The following is a 26,111-nucleotide window of genomic DNA, read 5'->3' on the forward strand; positions in this document are numbered from 1 at the left end:
ACTTCCTAACTACAGTTTTACTACTGTTATGAACAGTAATTATGAATATTGTAACATAAATATTTGTGTTTTCCCATGGTCTTAGGCGACCCCTGTGAAAGGGTCACTCAATGCCAAGGGGGTTCGCCACCCACAGGTTGAGAACCACTGTGCAAACAGGGCATCTGAACCACACCTCTCTATCCAATTCTCGAGGACTATCTCAGACAGGGGGTAGGAAATACTGTAAGAGCCAGGGGTTGGGAAAGCCAGATAGAAACAGTGTTTTTGGACATGGTAGGACCCATGCACTCACCAGTGGAAACAAACTCCTGACACTCTGAGCCAGGATCAGCTTTCCTCCCTTCACACTGCCCTCCCTTATACTCCCCAGCTGTGAAAGGGCTGCCTCTCCCAGGGACCAGCCAACACTAAACTAACCTCTTTGTGTGTGATCTTGAGTAACTGCACAGGTCATGTCTACCACTGTATGTGTAGCCCCTAGCCCAGGGCTTAGTAAATAAACGATTATTCATAAGTTAACAGAGAACAAAGATTCTCTGACTGCTCCTCCTTCGTTCCATCGCCCATTGTTTGAAGCTAGGAAATTGGAGTCCTGCTCTGGTCATCCCTTTGCAGCTGGCTTTGCTGCTGTTTCTTTAAGTCAGAAACTTGGTTGGCAGCTTCATCCAGCATCAACACCCCCCCCCCCCCCGCCACCATCACCACCACCTAAAATTGAGATTTCTCAGAAGCTGCAGTTAAGAAATGTGTTTTTGTGTTTCCTTAAAGAAAATTCCAGCACATCCTTCAGTGAACTGCTCCTGAAGAGGAAGGAAAATCAATGCTTTCAGATAGCATTACGCTTTCCTGAATAATCCCGAAGCTGCCCATGACTTACTGTAGAGGGTATAATTGAAGTGAGGATAAACTGCACACCATTTCAAAGTCTACTAAATTGAAACCGTTCTTTCTGTTGACACATGCTTGGAAGCTGCAGATAATGTGATTTAAAATAAATACACTGGCCCAGGATACTTGTATAATTGAAATAAATATGAAATAACCCACAGAGTCCACAGACTGTTGGGTAAATTAACTCCTTGTGCACAAGGTAACAAGATACCTGCCTATGAAAAGAAACCTGGCCCTGAATAGATCTGAGGGAAGAGAAGAGAACACATACCCTCAAATGAGATGGACTCCCAAATGCTGAGTTTTTAAGGACTTGGCCTGAATCTTTGTAGACCACTTGTGTGAACAGAGACTGCTCATTTGTTTCCCGGCTTCCCAGACCCAAATAATCATACAAACTATATTAATTACAACACTGTTTGGCCTATTAGCTCAGGCTTCTTATTAGTCAACTCTTACATCTTAACCCATTTCTATTAATCTGTGTATTACCACAAGGCTGTGGCTTACCAGATAAGGTTCTGTTCTGGCGTCTTTCTCCTTCAGCAGCTACATGGCATCTCTCTGACTCCACCTACTCTCTCTCTCTGTCTCTCTCTCTCTGTCTCTCTTTCTGTCTCTCTCTCTCTCATAAATAAAATCTTCCAGCCTGGTTGTATTCTGTCCTGCCATAGGCCAAAGCAGTTTTATTCATGAACCAATAAAAGCAACACATCTACCAAAGGACTTCCTCCCACTTAACACTTGTTCCCAATAAAGAATTCTCTCAGCCGGGCGGTGGTGGCGCACGCCTTTAATCCCAGCACTTGGGAGGCAGAGGCAGGTGGATCTCTGTGAGTTCGAGACCAGCCTGGTCTACAAGAGCTAGTTCCAAGACAGGCTCCAAAACCACAGAGAAACCCTGTCTCGAAAAAAACAAAAAAAAAAAATTCTTTCTTAGGTTCTGGGGAAAAGGGAACACTTCTGCATTGCTGGTGGGAATGCAAGCTGGTACAACCCCTTTGGATGTCAGTGTGGTGATTTCTCAGAAAATTAGGAAACAACATTCCTCAAGACCCAGTAACACCACTTTTCAGTATATATCCAAAGGATGCTCAATCAGCTTTGTTTGTCATAGCCAGAACCTTGAAACAACCTAAATGCCCCTCAACCGAAGAATGGATAAGGAAAACGTGGTACATTTACACAATGTAGTACCACACAGCAGAAAAAAGTAACAACATCTTGAATTTTGCAGGAAAATGGATGGAGCTATAAAACATCATTTTGAGTGAGGTAACCCAGACCCAGAAAGACAATTATCACATGTACTCACTCATAGGAGGTTTTTAAACATAAAGCAAAGAAAACCAGCCCACAAATCACAATCCCAGAGAACTTAGACAACAATGAAGACACTAAGAGAGACTTACATAGATCTAATCTACATAGGAAATAGAAAAAGACAATATCTCCTGAGTAATTTGGGAGCATGGGGACCTTGGGGGAGGGTTGAAGGCAGGGAGGGGAGCAGAGAAAAATGTAGATCTCAATAAAAATCAATAAAAAATTCTTTCTTGACTTTCATGTCATAAAATTCATTTGTATCAATATTAAGAGTCCCTGATGCCTTGGCACACAAGAGACACACATACACACACACACACACACACACACACAGAGAGAGAGAGAGAGAGAGAGAGAGAGAGAGAGAGAGAGAGAGAGAGAGATGTTACCAGATGACCAATGGCCCCAAGGGCAGAAAGGACAAGACACTAGAAGATGCAATCTAATGGGTTCCTTTTGAATGAGCAACTTGTCAATCAGGATGTACCATAAGATGAAGGGGTGGGTATCTTCCAGACGTGCTTCATTAGAGAAACAAAACCACCATGATTAATAGGAGAGGTTTATTATAGGTTTTAGGTCCCTAGTGACTATGGAAGCCAGTTAGTGATCTGCAAAGCTCTGTTGTCCCAAGTCTGAACCTGAAGTCAACAGGCTTGACTGCTGAGAAAGGAAGCTGAGCATGAGTGAGGGTGAAGAAGGATGCACTGGAACCAGAAGGACATTCCAGAACCATGTAGAAGAACTGGAGCTGATACCTGGCTCTCATAGACACTCACACAAACTTCTACTACCTCCAAACGCCTGGCATCCTTGATGCAGATGACCTGCAAGGAACCTGCCAACCTTTAACCATGAGCTACCCAAGAGCCTAACCCAGGGTTCTGAAAAGCTAAAGAGCAAAGCAATAGGAGTGAGAGAAGCTCTGCACCTGCAACAAGAAGCCGAGGGGCTTAATAATTATGGTGTGTATCCAAGAAAGAACATCATGGCCAAATTCTTTCCCTTCCCACTTGGGATGTAGGACAGAAAGACGATTTACAGATATATTGATATACCTAACCCTGACACCAAAGTCCTGAAGACACGGAGGAAAGGGTTTAGGATGTGTCCCCTTCCATATTTTGAACTTAGAAAGGAAAACAGTGTTTGTCCAGGAAAGACAGTAAGCATCTTTTTGCTTATTACAGTATATTATATTTTTGGTTGGTTTATTTTAGGGAGAGATAATTTCACCTTGGGGATTTTGTGTGTGTGTGTGTCTGTATATAGGTATGCATACATGTTTATATACATGTGTGGTGGCCTCTCACTGAACCCAGAACTCAGTGGTTCTGCTAGACTGACTGGCCAGCAAGCCTCAAATAGACTCCTGTCTCTGCCTCCCTAACACTTGTATTATACATACATGATCTATGTGAGCTTTCATGTGTGCTGGGGATTGAACTCAGGTCCTCATGCTTTTGCAGCAAGCACTTTGCACCATCTCCTCTACTCCTGCTTCCGTTGCTTTGAGGCTATCTCACAGTGTAACTCAGGCTGTAGCCCAACCTGGCTTCAGATTCCTGATCCTCCTACCTCAGCCTCTGGAGAGCCGGAATGTGCAGGTGTGTGCCATCATTCCCAACTAGTTACAATTTCTTTATGGTAGGTGACATGAAATTACACGAGCTAGAACTGTCCTCGCCGCAAGATGCCTGCCTTTCGAAGTTTATATCTGAGGCATGCATGTGGGCATGGCAGTAAGAAGAATAGAAGAGGAAACCCCATGCAGTCCATAGTGACCCGCAAAATTAAAGAAATAAAATCGGGTTAGACAGAAAAGGAGCAACTGGAAGCCAAGGGGGCCACTTCCGCTGATAGTCAGAAAAAAATAAGTGACCCGTGAGAGCTATCCTGGAGGATAGAGAGTCCTTGTGTACCCCCAGGAAAAGAGTTCCTAGGAGAGGGAAAACTGGAAACAAAGGCCCTGTCTTAGTTTTTATCAAACCGCTTGACTGAGACAGCTTAGAGCAGGGGAAATCTCCTCCGGCTCATGGCTTCAGGGGGCTCCTTCTCTCCTAGCGGGAAGGCATGGGTGGAGCAGCGCACATTCTGTGGGCCAGGGATCGGAAAGAGAGGAAGGCAAGCGCTCAACTGCCGTTCTCCTTCCCACTTTATTCTGTCTGGACTTAGGGGTGGTACCCTCCACAGTCAGGGCAAGTCTTTCCCCTTCGATAATCCTTTCTGAGCGTCCCAGAGGCATGCCTCTGTCTCTGAGGTGAGTGCGCATCCCATCAAGTTGACAGTGAAGAGGAAGCTCTGCGGGATCCCGGTTAGGAAACCGTCTTGACATGTTGTAGGTGGAGCCACATCCGAACAACCAAGGATGGAGTGGAAGCCGCTGGGGAACGAGACTCAGATGCCCTGGTACCCTACTGGATGACTCTGTGTGTCCTGCAGAGTGGTGTGTTGCTATTGGCTGGCGTAGGAGGGTTTTAAACAGGGGCATGACGCATACACATTTTCAAAAGTTCTTCCCTAGAGACCACATAGACAATGAACATGAGGTGGGAGCCGGAAGACCAGGACTCTGGAGACTATAAAGAAAACTTATGTAATGTCAGGCCTTAGAGGGCTGTATCACAGAACCCACTTCCCTGCATTCAGAAAAGCCCATGCTGACCTGCGAGATGGTACCAGCAGGATCCTCATCTGCAGCAAATAACCACCCCTCCCAGTGCCACGTAGCCCCTGGGCTGCCAACAAACATCCATTGCTGGGTTTGTTAAAACGCTTTTGCTAAATGAGTTTTAAAAAAAAAAAAAGACTAATTTTATTCACAGTCACTTAACAGCTGGTGACTGCTAATTGTCATCTGTTACATTGGGCATCAGAATGCGGCATCGAAAAGTCTGTCCATCTGTCCTGAGCTCTGTCAGGGTTCCTTATGTTTTCCTTTCACAGTCTACCCCCGTACCAGTTTCCCAGTGCCAACTCACGTCTCTTGGCTCCCAAGACAGGTTTCTCGGGGAAAGGAAAATAAAAGGCAAGAAGGGTGTGATGGGGATGAGGGGGGTTCTTTACACAAGGATGTAACCCAGGCAGCTGAACCCGCCCAACCCAGACTCCTGCGTACTACGATTATGGGTGTGCCCTACCACGGTCGGTCATTGGGTTCTCGCTCAAGAGGTTTCATTGGCTAGAGAAGTACAAAGTCACATGATTTCAATGTAGGAGCCTGAGGGTTCCCCATCTGGCTGCAGCAGCCCAGTACCTCTAATCCGCGCTGCACAGACGTTGTTTAAAAAGACAGAATTGCAGAAATGGTGAGAGAAAAGGGGCACATAAACACCCACCTTCCCCAAGCTTATCTTTCCCTGAAAACTGAGAATACACAATATAAATAAGGAAATATCTAGAAAATTACATGCCAAGGGTTAGCAGCTTCTACGGCGGAATGATTAGATTTAATATTCCTCCTTTGTGCTGATCTTTGTTTGGTAATGTTCCTATGGAAATATAGAATATATGAACATGTATCATTTTGTCTAGTACGTGTGTGTAGTATACATCTTGTGCATGTCCACATGTGTGTGGATACACATGTATTTGTGTATGTGAAGACATGAACTTGATGTCAGCTGTCTTCCTGAATTGCTTCTTACCTTGTTCACTGAGGTACAGTCTCTCCCGGAACAAGGAGCTCACAGATTTGACTTCTCCAGCTAGCCTGCTTGTCAGCGATCCCCTCTTCCTCTCCCCAGAGTACCGGGATTATGGGCAGTCACCACACCTGCCCAGCTTTTTTTATGTAGGTTCTGGGGATCTGAACTCTGGTCCTCATACTTGTAAGGTCACAACTTTATCCATTAGGCCAGTCTCTAGCCACCACCATCCCTGTCTTTTTGATTGTTTTTGAAACCAGATCTCACTCCTGGCTGGCATCAAATTTGATATCCTTCTTCTTAAGCCTCTCCATTGTAAGATCACTGGTACAACAGCTTGCCTGTCACTCACTCTTGCAATAATAAATAAAAACAACAGATTTCCAGGTAATATGGAAGACTAGAAGCTGCCTCCATATGGCCCCGGTGAGAAGAGTGGGTACAAGAAGGAGCAGACTCTGTTGCAAACAGAGAAAAGGGAAGCCCGGGGAAACACGGAAGTGGTGGAGAACAGCTGAGAAGGGCTGTGAGGAAGCTGGGAGAGACACAAAATGTAAGCAACAAACACAGTTGCAACCACATGGACCAGGGCACCAGCCTCATCCAAGGTAAGCCAGGAGATTCGGGTGAAGAGAGACTGACTGGAATCCTAGCCTGGGTACCAGCTCTCAGATGCCCTGAATTCCATTCCTGGTTTTGTGATAGTGAGTCCTGTGGTCACAGTGGAAAGGAATCCCTTATTCACCATCTGCAATGGCTAGTCTTGGTTACCAGCTTAACTACATCTGGAATTAACTGAAACCCATGCAGTTGGAAAGACCCGCCTTAAATCCAGATAATTTGAAGTGGCAAGACCCACCCTAAATTCAGGCCTCATCTTCCAGTAGCAGCTTATCTAAAGGACATGGAAGGTTTTGCTCTTTGCCTGCTTGCCTTCATTCTCACTGGCAAGTTCATTCCTTCACTGGCTCTAGAGCCCACTTCTTTGGGATTCTGGCATATACTGAAGACAGGCTGAGACATACAGCTTCATGGACTGAAAAGCCATTGAATTCATGGGCTTTCCATTGAGAGACAAACATTGTTGGACTAGCTGGACCACAACCTATAAGCCACGCTAGTAAGTCCCCTTTAGATAGATAGATAGATAGATAGATAGATAGATAGATAGATAGATAGATAGATAGACAGACAGACACATACATACATACATACATACATACATACACACACACAGATATGGATTCATTCTGTCCATTCTGTTCCTCTAGAGCAGTGGTTCTCAACCTGTAGGTCGCAATCCCTTTGGGGGTCAAGTGATCCTTTAACAGGGGTCACCTAAGATCATCAGAAAACACAGATGTTTACATTATAATTCATAACAATAGCAAAATTACAGTTATGAAGTAGCAGCGAAAATAATTTTAATGTGGGGGTCACCACAACATGAGGAACTGGATTAAAGGGTCACAGCATTAAGAAGGGTGAGAACCACTGCTCTGGAGAACCCTAATATATTCTGTAAGACTTGGAGGGCAGTAGCCAGGTGCTACCTTGAGAGGAAGCTACCCTGCAAATCTGAGAACAGGAAAGACCCCACACATCAGGAGCCTGAATTTAACCTGCCAAAGCCCCAGGATAAAAAACAGTCCTGAGAGGCAGTTGTGGAAAACCAGAGGGGTGGATGCACACAGGAAGTCCACAAAAAAAGGTAACACTGGCTCGGTGGGTCAGGACACACACTTCATCCTCTGAGAATAACCTAAGAGCATAGCAAGCTGAACCTGAGGTCAGTGTGCGGACCAACCTCGGGAGTCGCCTTTCTGTGTTCATCACTGTTGGTCCAAAACCCTGAAGTTCCAGCAAAGTGCTGGGCACCCAAAACTATTTCCCTCCATCGAGGTAAGCAATACCTCTGGGACTGGGAAGCACCAAGGCAGGTCCTGGGCCCATATAGACCTGATGCTGTGGACGCCTTCCTCACTCCCATGGCACTTGGGAGACATACCACCACCACCACCACCACCACCACCACCACCAGATAGAACATCAGCGAGCCAGTCTGCAGATATGGGGAAGGGGAGCGCAAGGCTGCCGAGCCCACAAATTGCCCAGGTAAGTGTGGCCCGCAGAGGGTGGTAATATGAAAAGGAGAAACACTAAGATGAGCACAGCAGGTGTGGGACTCTCATCCAGCATCTGGCCCTACATCGCAGGAAAGGCCACGCTCATCAGCCCATGCGCAGGGCTGGCAGTCTCCAGTCCTTGAGAACCCAGAAGCACGTTGTTCTCACACACTGTCTTTCATTCCTCTTGTCTGTCTTCTGAGCTTTTTACTGCACTTTTCATAGTAATTACACTTTATTGTATATTTAAAAAACTTTTCTTTTTTTCTCTTCTCTTCATGCATTCCTACAACTTTACACAGTGTTTGTTGTTAAAGAATTATTCTTTCTTTTTCCTTTTTCCCATCTCCCCATACTTCCTCTTTTAATGTCTGTTGTACTTTTAGCATCATGACTTTGCCTTACTGCTTTTCCGGGTTTGTTTGTTTGTTTGTTTTTTAATTCTTTGGGGTTTGGGATTTTGTTTTTTAATTCCTTCTTATGTTTATTTTCAAAGTTTCTAATTATGGGTAGATCTTTCAGGTTTTTGCTTGCTTGTTTTTGTATCTTTACCTGTTTATATTCTCTGGTTCTTTCCTCTCCCTTCCAGGACATTTCTTCCCACCCCCCTTTTTTCTTGCTTTCCTCTAGCGCTCCCCCTCTGTCGTCACTCCCCTGACTCCGTCCTTTATGTCACCCATTTACTATTTCCACATTTGCCCTAAAAGCGTTGCCTTTACCCTGCATTGCCCGTGACTGTGAGGGCAAATTCCTGACTGGGAGCATCCGATTCCCCGGTGGTAAACTTTTAGAAGCGCGTCCAGTGGAGGGCTGGGGAGAACATGGAGAAGCTGGCTTGAAGGATTAATTGTTGCTCCTGGCGCAGCTAATGGGAAAAAAATAGCTTCTCCTCCTTTTCAGTCTTCATTGCATGCTGCTCAAAATTCAAATCCTAATCGGGATGGAGGCTCTTCAAAAGATGAAAATAGAAATTCTGGATGATCCAGCTAAATCACTCTTGCATAAATACCCAGAGGAACCCAAATCAACACACCCCAGAGATGCCTATGCAGCACTAGACAGGGAACCAGTCTGACTGGACATCAGCAGATGAAGGGGCAAGGGGAGTGTGGTCAACATGGAAGGTGGAGTTTTGCTTGGCCATAAAGAATGAAATTATGAAGGGAAATGTGTAGATCTGGAGACCATCATGCCAAGCAAAATAAGCCAGACTCGGAAAAATTTCCCACATTTTCTGTCATCTGCAGAGTCTGGGGGTATATGGGGGCTTGTGGCAGTGCAGATTTGTGAGAGGGGTGTGACATGAAAGTTAAAGGAGCCTATTTAAGATGAGAAAAAGGGACAGCAGTAGAGAAACCGGGAACAAGAGAGCAGAGAGGGTGATGAGCAAAATACAATAAACGCGTATAAATGCCATAATGAAATCCATTGTTTGTCCACTGGTAGGAAATACATATGTACAGTTCAAATTCCTAGCACAGAGAATCTGACTGCACAGGAAAAGTCACGTGCCAGCCTTGGATGGGATGAGTGCCCTTGAAAGAAGTTGGGGGTCTCCTGCCTAATGTACCCCAAAGCTCAACTTATGGAACCAGGTGATTCCTCCAAGGAAAGCCATGGTATCACAACTCACAGGGGAATGAGCACACCGGGAGAGCAGGAGAGAAGACAAGGCAGCCTGTACGCTACTGTGGAGGTCCAGGAAAGCACTGGTAAAGCTCATATTTAGTGTGCATTGTTTATCCGTTTCATAACACAAATGACTTTTATAAAAATATTTATTTATTTATTTAGTATGTATACAACATTCTGTCTGCGTGCACGCCTGCAGGCCAGAAGAGGGCACCAGACCCCACCACAGATGGCTGTGAGCCACCATGTGGTTGCTGGGAATTGAACTCAGGACCCTTGGAAGAACAGGCAATTCTCCCAACCTCTGAGCCAGCTCTTCAGCCCACAAATGACTTTTGAACTTTAAATTCACAAATCAAGATCACATTTAACTCAATTTCTACTTCCAGCAAGAGTGTTCAGAGCAACTCGTAACAGACTGGTCCACTTGCATATGGAAGACAGCCTCACAAAACACAAACGATTACTCATGGGTAGTTAAAAAAAAAAAAGCTAGACAGATGATAAGTAGATGGATAGATAGGTAGGTTGAGAAATAGATAGATGCCAAATGATAGATTGAAGATGAATAGATAGATAAATACATACATACATACATACATACATATATACATATATATGTAGATGATAGGAAGGTACATAGATTATAGGTAGGTAGGTAGGTAGATACATGAATACATAAATACATAATAGATAGATAGATAGATAGATAGATAGATAGATAGATAGATAGATAGATATAGATAAGTAAATGACTATGACAGATAGGTAGGTAGATAGACTAGCCTGAGATGATACCTATTTATTGAAGAAAATCTAAAGGTAAAGTAAAATGAACTAGCATGAGGGAGTCTGAGAACACATGAACACCTGAATTTAAAGGGCAATAAAAATTATTGGTCAAACAGAGGGAAGGGAAAATATACCCTCTGATTATTGTCACATGAGGACAAAGGAAGATTCAAATTCATTCTCTTTTCTAAAACACATGAGAGCTTGGAGAATTAAAGGCCAGGGGAACTCCGAGAATGAAACTCACCCTACCTGCCATTCAAGCTGCCTGCTCTCAACTCTCCCCTTTCAGACATTGCCATCGTCCAGCAAATAGCTATTCTATGAGGAAGCCTCAAGTACCACCTCAAAGAGAAGTTACAACTTCCAAAAGAGACATTGTCTGACTTGTGTAGAGACAAGAAAATAAAAGGAAAGGGAAAAGCTAAGTGAAGAGCACATGCACACAAGCACAGATACACATGCATGCACATATGCACGCACGTGCACACATACGTGCATACACACACGCATACACACAGCAACACACATGCGTGCACACACACCACACACGCACACATGCATACAGACATACATGCATACACACATGCACATACACACGCGCACACACATGCATGCATAGACACACATGCATACACACACATACACACATGCACACACCAGCTAGCAGTCAATAAAACTGATGAGCATCATCATTTAATTTCAGGATCAAAACTTCAAAGAGAATACACTCTCTATGAAGCAAGATCACAAAGAAAAGTTGGAAGAAAAGAACTAGTAAGGTAAGAAAAGGAAGTGAAAAGAGATTATGCAGCAGGGTCCAGAGACAATGTAGGAAAGACAGGCATAGCAGTACTCACCTCTGGTCCCAGAACTTGGGATGCTCAGATGGGAGGACCAGAGTTCAAGATCACTCCGGATTACATAATGAGTTCAAAGTCAGCAAGAAATACATTGTAAGAACCTACTTTGGTAATTAAATAAACAAAATGCCAAAAGTGAACTTTTGAGGGTAATGACAAGATCGCTATCTTATTGGGGAGGTGGGAACATTCAAATTTAAAAGAAATGTGTACACTTGTCAAATTCATCTGACTAGCCAGGTTTGATGGTACTTGGTGCTTGCCTAAAATCACAGCGCTCAGGAGGCAGAGGCAGAAGGGTCAAGAGTCCAAGACCAGTGTCCAATGCGTACTGACTAAGGAAAAAAAAACAAAAATAAACAAACAAAAACACTCATCCTACCTCATCCTACACCTAAAATGAGACACTTAAAATGAGCACATCCAAGGAAGGGCAAACTACTATTTTGAGAATATTCTTTTTTAAAAGAGATTGAACTTTCCAAGTTCTCAGGAGAAACATGACACATACAGATACGTAAGCATGAAGAAAATGCCAGAAATCAAAGTGTGGCGTGAGGAAAAGGAAAGGAGAAAGCATAAAGGACAGAAGGGAGGAAAGGTGGCAGGCAGTCTTGAGAAGCAAGTTCTACAGAAGCCAGGCCAGCCTGAGGCACTGCAGTCTTCCCGGAAATAAAAATGGGGTTAATGATCTCTCAGTAAGATGCCCACACCTACCTATTTTGCAAGTTTATTCATCCTAATATGCTTAGCCAACGTAGTATTTTTTTTAAACAGAGCGCTTAGAGGGCTGTGCAGCTTTTACTGACACTGCCCACAAAGTTGAAGTCCCACCAGAGCTGACACTGTTTCCTGCTTTGCTCTAACAGGAGTGTGTACAAACAATCCTTGCCCTTCATAGAAAATATTTACAGCCATCCTAGATTCTCCATCTCTTGAGCCAAACTTAGAGTCTAACAAGGTTACATTCTAAATCCAGAAAGAGAAAAAGAGGGGCAAGGAAGAGGGGAATTGTCTCAGCATCCCAGAAACTCCATCACCTACAAAGAGAAGAGTCACTTGTGCGGATGCTGCTATGTCCCCTCCATAATCTCTCGCTGCTCATGCTTCTCGGGTGGGCCTGTCACTTACTATTCCAAGCCCTGGGACAATGCTCAAGAACTCATTCTGGCCTCAGGAGCATGCCCTTCTCAAAGGAGCAGGGCAGACTGTCACGTGTTACAGTCTGAAGGACAAGCATTTAGTCAGTGAAGGACCAGGCTGGATGGGTGAATAACCCAGATATACCCTTGGATGGGTAGATGTGTCTAGAGCAGTCTTCCAGAGGTTCCTAGTGGGAGCAGCCCTCCTGTTGATCACTTCCCCCTTTGATTTCCTGTCTTACTATCTTCTTCTTCCCTTCTGGTACGACCTGAGTCACCTCGCAAAGCAACTATTATCTCTAAAATCTTCGTGTCAAGAGCTGACCTATTGTAGGATCCTGTCCATAGGACATCTTTACCGCAACCCCTCCCCCAAGACTCAAAGAACATCTCAGGACAAGAGCGCAGAAAGACTGAAGAGCCAGAAGTCAGGAAGAACTCAGACAAACCTGGCTTCTGGACATGACAGTAGCCCTGACTGCATAAATCCATAGCAGCTATGGTTACCTATGTAAGACCAAGGCAATCAACTCTCAAACCTCTGCTAGGATGAAGCTTCAGCATCAGGAGCAAAGAAATATGACCAGAAATTAATAAAAACACACTTAGATGAAACCCAAGTCAAAAAGGTTGGGTCATCCCAACTGACAAAAAGACTGTGTGAAAACCTATAGAATAAAGCAGCAGGAACACTCGGGATCAAAAGACAAAGCTTAAAGTATATGTGCTATTAAAGTAGAAAGAATGAAAAGATAAAAATACTTCTAAAAGTAAAATAATAGAATAATGAATCAAATAAATCTGAGGAAATAAAACAGTAAATGAAAAGTAATATTAGCTAGACATGCTGGTGCCACCGGTAATCACAAATATCATGAGACTGACATAGGAAGGGCTCAAGTGCAAGGCCAACCTGGGCATATTAGTGAGACCTATTTCAAAGTACCAAGTAAGAAGAAACTCAGTGGTAGCTCAGTGGTAAATTGTTTGGCATGTGTAAGGTTTTGCATTCAATCCTCAGTACTGCAAAAATGAAAACAATTAGCCATGGCTTAAAAGCAAGGTCATAACAAGCAAATGAATCTGAAACTGATTTTTTTTTTTCTTTGAGATGGGGTCTTTCTGTGTAGGAATTCTCTGTAGACCAGGCTGGCCTCAAACTCAAAGAGATCCATCTGCCTCTGCCTCCTGAGTGATGGATGGGACTAAGGGTGTATGCTACCACCAACTGACCTGAAACCTGATTCTTTATAAACAACAGTAAAAGACCATAGAGATGACTCAGTGATTAAAAGCCCGGAGTGCTCCTCCAGAGGATCCAAGTTCAAGTCTCAGCACGACACAGCAGTTCACAATGGCCCCTTCTTGCCTCTATAGACACCAGACACACAAGTGGTACCCAGACAAACATGTAGGCAAAATACCCATATACATAAAAATAAATAAACAAAAATTTAAAATTCACTTATAAAAAAAGAAACAATAATAAAATGGACATGCCATTGGGTATTCTAATAAATAAAAGAAGAAAGCAGAATATATTAAAACATATATTAAATTTCAAAAGCTATTATGGAGATAATAATAAAAGAGATCACGTAAAGGGTCCTAAGACGGCATTTTAATTTCAACTTGAAGATTGTAATGCAACAGGTAATTTCCTAGAAAACTATAATCACATCTGACCCACGAAAAGGCAAATGTCCAAATACACTGATTTTAAAAGCAATTTATAAAGTAACCAAAAAGTGAGCCACCTAAAATAAAGAGGAGATGGACATAAGCCTTGAGGGAAATTATCAAACCTTGAAGAGCAGATCAATAACTCTGACCACTGCTTAAATCGCCCCATTATTAAGGAACAGTCCTGACTTCTCTTTACAAAGCTGGCTCAACTTTGAAACCCAAACTTGACGTAGATGGCGCATTACAGAGTAACTCTTACTTATGAATAGTAATGCAAAAATGTTGAATAAAATATCAGCACTTACATTCTGGCAGCGTGCTAAAAGAATAATATGCCGAGATTTAAGATGCAAAGACCAATCATTAGGACTCACTATAGCCACATGTCAACTGAGAAAAATGACAGAATCATCTTCAAAGACGCTAGCAAAGATGTTGGAAAACACACACACACACACACAGCACTTGGTCTTAGCTGGAAAAGGGACTATTAAAATATTAGGAAGCAGATGCGACTTTAATATGACTTCTACAAACACACATAAAGGAACACTCATCATCATGTATACTAGCAAATTACCGTGACATTCCCATTGAAATCTGGAATAAAATACGATCCACACAGCCAACATACTATTTAGCATTGTTCTGGATGCTTTAGTTGGCTCCATAAGCATGACAGTTCAAAGTGGGAAGGGAAAGGACAAATAATGATTATTTGTATCTGATATGATTGTGTGACTATGAAATCTAACAAGATCAACAAAAACCTCCAAAAAATAAGAGAATACAATAAAATATTTACATTTTACACAGTGATAACATCTTCCTATTTACAAAAATCCTAATTAGAACACATATAGAAAGATTACCCAGAAGTAGGGGTTTTTAAAGAATAAAACAGGGCTTGGAGTATGGCTCAGCAGCAGAGTACTTGTTCAGCCTACATTCCACTCTTGATTCAATTTCCAGAACCTCATAAAAAAAATAGAAAAATAAGCTTTAAAGGTACAGCATCAATAAAAAGATAACATTAAGGCCTGAAAAGTGGAAAAACTTAGCAAAAAGAACTCTGTCCTTAGAAGAAAAATCAAGCATTGTAATGATATCATTTCTCCCTAGGTCAACAACTCCTAGATCTCATACGGTTCCATTAAAATGTCAGCAGGCTAGTTAGTCCCTGACAGAATGAAGCTCGTGCTAGGGAAATGGAAAGCAAGAATAATTAAAAATAACATGGTCCAGGTGCAGACAGGAAAGAGGAAAGAGACTAGAACTGAGTCCGGATACCTACGAAACATGCAATGTGATGAGCCCCTGTCAGTCCGTGGAGAGAAGAGGTTCTTCTCAATGAACGACAGCTGCTGAGTTGTCATAGGATGACCAACCCGGGGTCCTAACTCACTTCTCACCCCTGAGTAAATGCTGACTCAATGAAATGTTGAATCAGACCAAGGATTTAAGTGGTGGAAACACAGGATTAAAAAATAGGACAGAAAAGATAAGCCTCAGGATGCTATAAAACCCAAAATCCACAAAGAAAAATATTTTAGGGGTTGGGGGAGAAAGAAAAAGAGGTGGTGAGAAGGGAGGTTGACCAAAAACTAAGGCTGCATGGAGAAGCCCAACAAAATCTACTCATTTGTGTAAACAGAGACTGCTTGTTTGCTTCCTGGCTGCCCAAACCTGAAAAGTCACACAGAAACTACATTAATTACAACACTGTGTGGTCAATGGCTCAAGCATATTTCTAGCTAGCTCTTACATCTTAAATTAACCCATTTCTATTAATCTGTGTATCGCCACAATGCTGTGGCTTACCAGGTAAAGTTCCCAGGTATCTGTTTCCTTCGGCAGCTACATGGTGTCTCCTTGACTCTGCCTACTCTCTCTATATATCTCTTGCAGTACAGTTATGTTCTGCCCTGCCATTGGCCAAAGCAGTTTTATTCATTAACCAATAAGAACAAGACATAGACAGAAGGGCACCCCACACCACATTTGTAAGCTAACTGGAAACTACTTTAAAAACAGATTTTGAAGAGGGGTATCCTGTGTCATTGGACAATGTTTCTTCCAGAAGCCACAGTTTTATTTTCAAAAAAAATCCAGAGTCAGTTGAGGGATACCTCTCTTCGCGTTATTGGCCAGAGAAACCCCAATGGCTCCCACAACAATAGAGACTCTTCGCTGCTCTTATTTGCCACTAAGAACCAGGAGAACCCAGATCCTATTGCTGCGGAAGCACATGGGTTTGGATATGGGCACAGGGTAACAAAACTGGAACTGAGCAGGAAACTGTACTCCTTGTTGACCAGCATCCTGAGCACTAGAAGTCGGTGCAGCTGCTGGAGGGAAGAGCCAACACCAGCCTCCCCCATCCCCGCTGTGGATTCTGCTCATTATCAGTTTGTCACACAGGATGTGACCACCGGTGCAACACTGACCTCCCGACTGCTTTCCGATTGGACCTTTGGTCCTGGGGCTGTAAAACTGGTCAGAACTATGGCTGGGAAGGTCATGGGCCCTGGTAGAGAGCCCGCTGCTTCCCTGAATAGACAAGAGGTAAAACTGTCTTTTAAGACTAGCATTTAGACACAGACCAGTGCTGCTCTCCGGTTTGGTCAAGAAGCTTGTTCTTTGCAGTGGGCCATGATTGGTTAACACAGAAACTCACAACTGTTGAGTCTTAGATGAGACTTTTGTACCACCCCTCCAAAGTCCCAAGGAGCATCACAGAAGAGGTGGCAGAAAAATTGTAAGAGCCAGATGTTTGGGAGTAGCGCTATAAAATACTGTCTTCTGGCTATGGCACAGCCATTGCAATCATGAACACACCGCAGCTGTGGCTACATATAAGACCTGCGTAGTAAAAGAACGAGAGGCAAGAAGGACACAGCTGAGAAGAAGGGGGTCAGCAGTGGGGGGAGGGGGTAAGAGAGGGCAAAGGGGTTTAACTTAAACATAACATGCTGTATACATGTGTAAAATTATTTAAAAAAAATAAAATTTGGTGCTACAAAAATGTTATTATAATTTTAAGGCCAAAAAACTGGAAAAGGGTAAATGTGACATAATATACCCAAATCTCATCTAATATAAAATGTTCTTATAAGTGAGTTAATGAGAAAAGTCCAATTACACCCACAGAGCACACATAATAAATAAGTGGGCATGAAATCCATATGATGGCTCACAGGATGAGTTATTTATAGCATGTGCATATGTATCCTTTAAGATATCCAGAACATGACTCATAATTATGGAAATTTAGTTAAACCACTTAAGATACAGCATTATGCTGGACGTAGTGGCACATACCAGCTCTCCAGAGGAGAAGGACGGACGGAGTCAGCAGGCAGAGTGCTTGCCACACAAGTGTGGGCCAGAGCCCAGATCCCCAGTAGCAGGTGAGCATGGTGACCCTGAGAGCATCCCAGTGCTTGGGTGGTAGAGACAAGGGATTCCCCCAAAGCAAGCTAGGTAGCTAGACTAGCTGGACTGGCACACCGTGAGTTCAAGCAAGAGACCCTGTCTCGGTTTATGAAGTGGAACAGACATAACTGAGAAAGTCAACCACTTCTGACCTCTATACACAAGTACAAACACACTACGCCAGCAAAAAAAAAAAAAAGTTTATTTTATTTATTTAAAAATGTAGGCAATATATTTTGATCATATTCTTTCCCCTCCCTCAACTCCTCCCAGATGCCCCCACCTCTGTACTCACCCAACTTTGCTTTCGCTTTTTCTCAGAAAAAAATATAAAAAACAAAAAAGAAACAAATGTCAGAACAAACAATAACCAAAAAAAGCCATGAAGACAAAAAAATTCCAAAACAAAACAAAAAACAGAAAATACCAAGTATTTGGCAGGAATGTGGGAAAATGAAGGACCAGAATGATGGCTCAGAGGCTTAAAGTTCTTGCTCTCTCAGAGGACCTGAGCTGGGTTCTTAGCACCCACACCACCCTGTGACTCCAGCTGCAGGGAATCTGATAACCTCTTCTGCACTTGATGAGCATTGCACTCACATGCACAAACCCACACACATATGCACAGACTGAAAAAGAAAGTCGTTCTAATAGACTAGGGAAACCATGAGAAAGCTTGTATGCTAACGGTAGAAATGCAAAATGGTGCAAGGGTTCTCGAAGACAGATGGCACTTCCTCAGTTCTCAAGAACAGATCACTGCACAACCCAGGACTCCCATGTCTGGCTATACAGCCAAATGCATTGAAATAAGGCTCCCAAAGAAATAGCTGTACACCAATTCACAATAGCCAAAAGATGGAAACAACCCCAGTACCTATCAACAAAGGAATGGACAAATGAAGTGTGGCATATACAATAGAGTATTATTCAACCCTAAAAAGAAAAGAAACAGGCATATGTTTCAATATAAATGTATTTGGAGGACATTATCTTTAGTAAAATAAGTAATACCAGCAACAAAAAATTAGCAAAGCTGTACGATTTCCCAAACTCCCTGCTGCCCTACTTCCTCAGTCTGCATCCCCTCATCCTGCCCTCCCTGCCGCCCCGCCCCATAAGGTTATGTAGTATTTCTTCAGGAAACTGAAGCTCAGGAAAGTTAAGGAACTTGCTCAGCATCAATAATTGACAGAACTTAGACCTTGGCCCACATCCACAGCTCCAAAGCATAACACAGTCAGGAAGCATTCCTCCTGCACTCCTGCATCCGAGGAGCCGAGCCGCGGGATGGGGAGGAGTGCGGGAAGAAACAGGTGGGAATTATCTGTTGCTTTTGTTTTTCTCAGGGACCTCCACTTCAGAGGATGCGCCGCACCTGAGCACGGCCCGTCCATGTGAGGTTTCAGGTGAATTAAATCAGACGCGTGTGGCAGCCCCGGGGATGCGGTTGAAGGTCTTATTGTATTAGTCATTTTCCCTGTCATCTTGAATTAGTGTCATATTAGCTTAATGCAAAACTAACATGATAGAGAAACGTTAGCATATTACAGAACACTCGGTGTGTCAAGGAAGAACTTTATCGCATTACTCTAATGTTTCAAAGAAAGTGGGAACGCAAGCAGGCCCATGAAAGAGACACTGGATGCCAAGTCCACGAGAAACCCCCAGTATGGGGCTGGATTGGGGAAGAGAGAAAGAATGAGCAAGGCTGCCTGGTTCCAAGGTACCTGATCGACTAAAGATTAAGGGGACAAACTAACGTATCTTTCGATATGGTCCCAGTGAGGAGGATGCCTCTCTGTCATTTCCATGAGATTGCCTTTTCCAAAAATCACCTGCCAACAGCGGATCTGAAGGGAACCCATGAGAAGGGAATCTCACCTCTGACCCAAAAAGATTAGCTCTTTAGTTCTTGTATGAAATTGAAGCCTTAGCTGTGGCTGCTGGATTACATCTGACACTGGGGAAAGGGCCAGGGCTCTTATCTTGGGTGTATTTACAGCGTTGGAGGTTCCATTGCTGACTTGTGGGGATTAGCAAAGTCCTGTGTTTGTACATAAAGTTATATACGTACAAATGGTTTGTTTTCCTTGGGAAAGTTCTTTAGACTCTTGCAAGTAAAGTCCTTAAAAACAGAAAGGGAAGCCAGGCATCATGGCGCATGATGGTAATCTCAGCCCTTGGGAAGAGGAGGATTATGAGTGTGAGGCTAGCCTAGGTTACATAGTAAGACACTGTTTCATAAACAACAGTGTATAGTAGGTCAGGAAACATCAAGTTCAAGCAAGATAAGGAACTGCTGGGACCCTGAATGCTAGTCCTAACCGGCCACTGGACTTGTTGGGTGACATTGGTCACATTTGTCTAGTAAGTGGATTGCATGACTATGTTGTAAACTTCATAAGATTTTGGTAGGGATCAATGCAACAGTATTTGGAAAGTACTCCCAAAAAGATTTTTAAAAAAATCTTTTTTTTTTTAAAAGTCAGTTATCAATTCTCCTTCGAAAACATTATCGCCATCTTCCAAGGGAAGAAGTCCAGATGGCTACCTGTGTGCACTGCCCTGATTCAGGCTGCCTGCATGCCACCATCCCATCCTCCCAGAAAGGAATCCCATCGCCATGTGAGCTGTCTTGCTTCTCTTACAGCAATGAACCCTGGGCTTCCTTCACCTCTGAAGACACAGTCATTTCAGTGAACCAAATCCTGCCAGAGTAGCCCAGTCTGTGACCCCAAAGCACTCGAGCCGGAGAGACCACGCCGGTTCTCAAAGTGAGTCCGACCAGCAGAAGGATCTGGGGAGAAAATAATGAGGCCCCACTATAAATGTGCCTTTCCCCTTAATTAAAAATCTATTAACAAATTTCCTGATAGGCTGATGGTATTTACAAATATAAACTAATAGCTATTTATTCGGATGTTTATACTAAGGCTCAAAACGAGTTTTTCCTTGTAGTGTGATAATTGTTCAGATGGCTTCCTGCTGATTTAATTACTTCAATTAACGAGGATTCTGCAAGAGTTTCCCTTGGCTTTGCTTCTTCTGTGCTGTTATCACTGGGGCCTCATTGATTGTAGCTTGAGGGCCAAGCTGTATCTGTACCACTCTCTCAGCACTGAGTGAGATGTAATCAGTGGAGAGAGAAAGAACACCGGAACCAAACTGCACGCCTTCCCCTGCATAGAGGAGGCTTCGGGCCCCGCATCACCGTGCACGGTCTTGTTCGGTTCAAAGGTGCATGTGGCCTCCCCCATTGTCACCTCTTACCTCCATGTCATCACTGACACGTCTTCATCAGGTGATGGAGATTGCCGCAGCCCAGCAAGGATGCCAAGCCCAGAACTTTCTATGGTTTCTGACTTTTCATTGCTATGATCAATACCCGAGACAGATGACTTTCAAAGGGAAGCCTTTACTTTGGCTTAGAATTTCCGAGGCTCAGTCTATGGTCAGCTGGGCGAGGCAGAACATCACGACAGTGTGTGTGGAGGAGGATTTGATCATCCTGTAACACACACGTGTTAGAGACAGGCTCTCAGACCAGGTATAGCAGCTAACCATGCCCCCGCTGACCTATTTCCTGTAGGTGGGCCCATCTCCTGCAGATTCCAGAACCTCCCAAAGTAGTTCCACTGACTAGAAACCAAGGACAGCACAAAAGCCAATGGTAGATATCCCATATTCAAACCAACATGCCCAGTGACCCAGTAGCTGTAAAGTATAGCCACCAATTCTGTAATATATGTCCCTTCAAGATCAAATTGCTCTGTCTGTCTGTCTGTCTCTGTGTCTCTGACGTGTGTGTGTGTGTGTGTGTGTGTGTGTGTGTGTGTGTGTGTGTGTGTGTGTTCTACGTGATATTAGCTTCAGTGTTGTGAGACCCTCTATAGAGAGGCCCAAGGTGACAAGGAAGTAAATGTGTCCTCCTGGGAACCAGAGAGGTGAGCCCTTCAGAAGCCATCTTCCAGGTCTAGTCAAAACCTCCAATGACAGAGACAGGTTAACACCTTGACTATAGCCCCATGAGAAACCCAGAGGGTGGACAACTCTGTGACCAGCAAACCATGGCTAACCTAGGCCCACACAGGCATCAGCATAGACACTGCCTACTGTTGGGCATCCTTCGGCCTTAGCCGGTGACTTCCAAGCTCCTCCACGTGATACACCTTCCCATCACTGGAGTGGGATGTCTGAGACAGTTAACACAGAGAAAAGCCTCATTCTGGCTCAGTGTTGAGGGCAGCTCGTAATCTATTGGCCCGATTGCTACTGGCTTGCTGTAAGGCAGCACCTGCTGGCAGAAGCCTGCAAGAGAGCCAAACTGATCAACTCATCAACCAGGGGCCAAAGGGGGAAGAGGGAGGCGCTGTGGCTTCACAGCTCCTTCATGGAGAAATCCAAGTGACCTAAAGACTTATTTCTAAGCCTCATCTCCTATCTCCCAGCAATACCACCGTATAGGTCAAGCCATTAACACATTAGCTTTTAGAGGACACATATCCCAACTACAGCATCCTTGAAGGGACACACAGGCATTTATACATGTGCACGCATGAGCGCGAGCGTGTATACACACACACACACACTCACACCAGATGCTGAAGAAAGAGAAAAGAATCAGACCTGCTATCTAAACTTAAAGGCTTCTCAGTCTCCTACCACACCCAGAGAGATTTTACAGGAAGGTTCCTAGAACTGGACTCAGGAAATCCTTCCTGACAAGAAACATACACGAGTGTCAACCACAAACAGACCATGTAGAAGAGGATTGTGGAACTTCGGGCAATATATTGTAGTATCCTCACAGACTGCCCCAATTCCAAGCATTAGAGTTGATGAACGGCTTTAGTGAATTTTGTGTATAAATATTCAAAGCTTTCAAGGGTTTGTGTTAAGTCACGCCTAGCAGATGTACTTGCTGACAGCGCCATCTTCTGGCAGCTACTAGTGTAGCTCCCAGTAGAAATTAAAAGGCCTAGGACTCAGAAACAGGTCTGGAAAAGATAGGGCATTGACACGTGGTCCCAGAACACAGGTCCCTGTGCAGTGACACCAAGGCCCCAGTTACCCGAAGCTTTAAGGATTCTGAGGGGGAAAAAAAAGTCCCTAAAACAGCCTAAAATGAACGAAACAGGGGAAGGAGGCTGTAAAGAAAATGCACCAATTTCTTTGACCTTTTCCAGAGGTCAAACAGCCCTCCCTCTTGCTCCAGAAAGAAGGACAGCAGGCCAGGACCCTAAGAAAGGTAATGTTCACAGTCTCACAGACCTCCCAGAATGCTTTGTTTCACTGTTTGTAACAACTGAGCCATGACACTCGTCACATAAAGGGTATTGCATGGCTTTTTAAAAATGATGTCAGAGACCAGGTGGTGGTGGTGTACGCCTTTAATCCCAGCACTCGGGAGGGTCTGTGAGTTCGAGGCCAACCTGATCTACAAGGGCTAGATCCAGGGCAGGCACCAAAACTACAGAGAAACCCTGTTTCGATAACAACAAACAAACAACAACAACAAAAATACAAACAAACAAACATACATACATATACACACATACATGTGGTGTGTGTGTGTGTGTATGATGTCAGAGGCAAATATGCTGTTTGATATGTGTGCTTGAACGGGAGTGAGTATGGGAAAGGCCAGGAGACTTGAAAGGAGAGGGTGAAGGAGGGAGGGCAAGGAAGAAAGAAAGGAGAAAGAGAGAGGGCGAGAACGCAATTTATTTATTTTTAAATTTAAATTTATATTTTTATAACTATAAATTTTATAAATTTTTAAATTTAAATTTATTTATTTTTTTGCTTAGTTTTGGTTTGGGGTTTGTTTCTTTGTTTGGTTGGCTTGTTTGTTTGTTTGTTTTTGATTTTTGGTTTCTCCGTGTAAAAGGCCTTGCTGTCCTGGTTTGTTTGTTTGTTTTTTAATTTTTGGTTTATCTGTGTAACAGGCCTTGCTGTCCTGGAACTAGCTCTGTAGACCACGTTGGCCTCGAACTTACAGAGATCCCCCTGGGTCTGCCTCCAGTGCTGGGATTAAAGGCATGAGCCACAGCCGCCCAGCTGAGAAAGTGAATTTTTTAAGGGAGGCAAGAGTGGAAAGCTATAGAACAAAGTAGAAAGGAGAATTCTGCCAATGAAAAGGGCTAGCAGAGGAGGGGGAACAAGAAGATAAGGGAGACAGACGAGGGCACAGAGTTGACCGAAATAAAATTTGTATGAAATCCTATATGGAACTTGCTATTTGTAAGTTAATTTGAAAGACAAAAATATGAAAATAAAATTCTTTTTAAAAGAAAGAAAATATGCCAAATCTCTACCCCTCCCCCCAAAAGATGTGTTGGGCAAACATATTTAATGTCATGAAAAGAGTTCAGGTTTTACACTGGGAAGTTTCAAAGCAAAGGGGGGGGGCAATAGACATCACAGTACTAACAATGTATCTGCAATGGAGAGAGTAACTGATTTCTCTGTAGTCCTGCTTCTAAATGTTTCCAATTTTTCACTAATGAGTATGAACCACTTTTACTGAGAAGGAAAAAGACACTACCCTAGGAGTGGACACTTCTGTCCTCCCACCAGCTGTGGGGCAGGTCACTTCCTCTGGCTGTACAGTCAAGGCAGGGAAGACAAGGTCACACTGAGAATGATGGCTACCATAGCAATCCCCACGGGATCCCTTACTACTGAACGTAGCAAGGGTAAAGTGCCCAGTGCCGTTCTGGCACACAGTAAAAGTTAATAGGAACTATTAATATTCTTAATATTATTACTACTGGGGTTAACCTTCCCCCAAAATACACACAGAACACTGACTCAGAACCTACGTAGAAAGATGAAAACAATACATAAGAAATATCTAGTCACACCAGAAAGAAAGTTTAGTGGTAAGACAGACAAGAAGTGGCACTCCAAGGCCAGGCAAGCGCCTTTGGTTACAAAGAAAAGAGATCCAGTCACTGGAGCTCAACCAAGGACTATCCTCGGTCTCTCAGAGCCCAAAGGTAAGAACAATGGCACAGGAGCTTCCCAGAAATCTGAGCTGAGCAACTAAGAAGAGTCAAGAGTCCCCTCCTTCTGTGTCATACAATCCCTCTTTCTTTCAATGCATCTACCACATCCTCTTACATGGGCTGGTAATGGACATTCCCATTCCCACACTATCTCCCCTGTGCACAATAGCTGGCCAGCTCAGCTTCAATCTCCCCAGTCCAGGCTCCCAAGTGGAGAATGAGATCTAGAGTATCATGTTTCCACAGCGGATCACACAGGTCACCTATCCCTGGCCTCCTAATCTTCTCTGGTTGATCTTCCCTGATGCAACTGACCTGGCAAAAGGAATCGGGCCATGTTATATAAAGCATGCCGTTGCCGGCGTTCACCCAGATAAGGGCTAGGTGTATGGACAGAAAATAATACTGACCTTCCTAGGATGGAACTTTCTAGAACAGAACTTACTGCCTTCTCTTTGTTTTGTGAATTTTCTTATTCATCCTCATGGACCCGTTCAGTGTTCTGAGTGTTTGATGTTTTGCTGTGCTGAAAAAAATGTCTTTTTCCCCCCACAGGTTTGGTTTCTCAGAAAGTAGATGAACATCCTTAATTGTTCATCTGTTCTAACAAAGATGCCACAACTGATGTACTAGTTGCCCTTGTAGAAGTGAGCTTAGAGAACTCCATTGTCATTTGCCAGAATCCACCTGAGCTTGCGGAGAGTTGAGTTCAACATTCGTCAGAATTGAACGATGGTATAACTGGGGCCACTACCTTCTGACACATTGCTTCTACAAGGTAGCATTTTTCTTCCAATGTAGGCCATGCTATCCTTAACTGACTCTCTTTACCAAGCTGAAGATGCAGGAGACATTTGAGAGGTGGGTGTGCTTTTTACTACATTTCCCCACGGTAGCAATTCTGGCCCATAATACAAGCACCATTCAAGCTAGCCGTGAAGACTGCCCACCCCCTTACACACTTAAGAACCTCAGACTTGCCGGTCATGGTGGTGCATTTACTCCTTGCCAGCCTGATGTACAAAGTGAGTACCAGGACAGCCAGAGCTACATAATGAGACACTGTCTCAAAAGAGAAAAAAAAAAGCAAGAGAGAGAGGGAAAGAAAGAAAGAAAGAAAGAAAGAAAGAAAGAAAGGAGGGAGGGAGGGAGGGAGGGAGGGAGGGAGGGAGGGAGGGAGGGAGGGAAGGAGGGAGGATAGGGAGGGAGAGAGCATCTTAGACATGACCACTCAATGGGTCCACAGACATCGTGAAGCCACTGAGTTGGACTGTAGCCAGAACTGAACTTATTACCTGGTTCCTCTCCCACTAACACAGAATCATGATGACACTGCAGCTAAGATCCTTTGTCGTACAGTCCCTGGAGGGGTTGGACATTCCCCTCTCACCACTCCGCAAGGGCTTCAGCCAAGGGCTGGGTCTCCTTGAGGAGACTTAGGAATGAAACCTGAAGGAATCATTACTGGTGTATTTGGTTTGGTGCTATAGAGTGATTCCCTCCAGGGAACTGGATAAAACCGGTTTACACTTCCTATTTGAAAACTTGCTCACCT

Source organism: Microtus pennsylvanicus, chromosome 6 (genome assembly GCF_037038515.1).
Source record: "Microtus pennsylvanicus isolate mMicPen1 chromosome 6, mMicPen1.hap1, whole genome shotgun sequence".
Classification (NCBI taxonomy): domain Eukaryota; kingdom Metazoa; phylum Chordata; class Mammalia; order Rodentia; family Cricetidae; genus Microtus; species Microtus pennsylvanicus.